The following is a 2,023-nucleotide window of genomic DNA, read 5'->3' as shown; positions in this document are numbered from 1 at the left end:
TGTACGATTCCCCGAAAAATGTCAGAACAGCCAGAAAACCAGATGAGAGGCCTTTCTCGAACTGAATAATGAACATATATTCAGTATGAAATATATATATATATAAAGTTAAGTATCGGCGAAAGCCAAATGTCAAAAAAAAAAAGAGAAGAAGGAATAAGATGTAACACGTGTGAACTGCTGTAACATACTATCTTTATTGGGTTCGGTACATCTCTTTATATACATGCGATCAGCTGATCTCCTCAGTCAGCTGTTTATTCGATGTCAGCTGACTGAGGCTGTAACTTATATATAAGGCTCATGTCTTAGCTTTTGAAGAAGTTGGCTCTAAGGAGGTATCCGAATTGAACTTCTGAATAGTGAGTTAACACAAATTGGTTTATCATCTTTAATAGCTAAACTTAATTTGAAGCACTTTATCATCCTGTAGCAACACCAATGTCCCCTGGTCTATGCTGTTTCTACTTAGAGCCCTACGAACCACTTTTGGCCGCCATTACGCTTCTTACTTATGGGCTACCTCGTCATGGCCGTAAGCGAATACCTGTAGGACTTGCAATCCACTTCACAACCCTAAGGAAATACCTTACGGAGTGAAATTTCCATCCTGCAATGATTTATCCTATCCAGCTTACCTTACCTATTTATTAAACATGCATTTTCGAGGCTTGATGTAATCACTCCCAAAGATGTTAGGAACAAGGCCCTATACACAAAGTCCTATTCTATCTAATTTATAGAATTAATTCGAAATTACTCAAGAATATATTTTTGGTTGAGGTCAATATCGTATTATAATTGGTGTAATGAGGTTTATAGTTATTCACAGCATTATTTTTGTTTTTTCCAAAATCTGCGGTAGTATTCAGATACTAGGTGCGTGTTTTTTCAGAGCCCTCTCTTTCCCTCTGTTTTTTCCCCAAAATAACATTTGCACAGATTTTGCTAAACATGTAACCTAAACAAATATAGCTGATTATACGAAGTGTTTTCATGTAATTATTTTACACTTATTATTAAAAGTTCGTGTAAATGAACGCACAAATGGGGATAGTTTTTCTGCTTTAGCTTATTTTGAAGATGCAAACACATTTGTCTAAATAAATTATTTTTTTCCTATCATTGCACATATTACTACGGCTTTATCTTATAATGTAATTCATATATCTTTTATTCAAAGGAAAAAGTAGAAGGTAAGTTTCATGAAACGAAAATAAGGAATAAAAAAAAAATTAAACATTATTGCTATAACAGTATAACAATTAGTCTTCTGTATTATAGATAAACGAAATCAAGAAATATTTTGCATCTTATGGAATGAATCGTGTATAACTGTGGGAGGTCATGTCGGAAGATACTAATAAGGTTAAAACCCAATCTTCTCCAGAATGTATAATGCCTCTCTGGAAATTCCAAATAATTCACTCCAGGACATTTCGTTTCGCAATCCGTGGATTACGTCTGGAAGATTAGGCTCAATCTCATACACGAGACAACTATTCTGAGATGAGCATCTGACTAAAGGCATTTAATTGAATAGAAAATTGAGTTCAACGGATATGATAATTCAAATATTTATTTTGGAATTGAACAGATCTTAAAAGTTTTAAAAATAATTAAATAAATGTACGAATTAAAAAATAAATTGACCTCGACGTGATTTGAACACGCAACCTTCTGATCTGGAGTCAGACGCGCTACCGTTGCGCCACGAGGTCTTATACAAATTACAATATCTGTTACCTAACTAATAATAGTCACTTATCACAAATGAAAGGATAATTTTTATTTTTATGAGATATTAATTCTCCATTTCTGTACACTTTCTAATAATTAATTTACCTAATGCGAGCAAGAGTACCTACTTGCAGGATAATTATTATCTGTTATTATATTCCTTTTCGCTTATTATAACAAATATTTATATTGTTAAATTTAATTTGCTATCGATTATATCCGAAACCTGGAAAAATATTGCCCTATGCTTGATAAAAAAGCCCAATGAATCATATCAAGAAGC

The 2,023-nt window shown here is 32.9% G+C and overlaps 1 non-coding gene across 1 annotated transcript; it reads right to left on the bottom strand.

Annotated features, from left to right (window-relative positions):
- Window positions 1-1,649: 1,649 nt before the first annotated feature.
- TRNAW-CCA (transfer RNA tryptophan (anticodon CCA)) lies at window positions 1,650-1,721 on the bottom strand. The gene has a single exon. It is a non-coding gene; the product is annotated as a tRNA-Trp (tRNA).
- Window positions 1,722-2,023: the final 302 nt, after the last annotated feature.

The sequence above is a fragment of the Halyomorpha halys genome, unplaced genomic scaffold (assembly GCF_000696795.3).
Source record: "Halyomorpha halys isolate HHAL.00 unplaced genomic scaffold, Hhal_1.1 Scaffold886.1, whole genome shotgun sequence".
NCBI classification, from domain to species: domain Eukaryota; kingdom Metazoa; phylum Arthropoda; class Insecta; order Hemiptera; family Pentatomidae; genus Halyomorpha; species Halyomorpha halys.
Note: the sequence above shows the minus strand (reverse complement) of the source record. Positions and strands in the feature narration are given on the sequence as shown.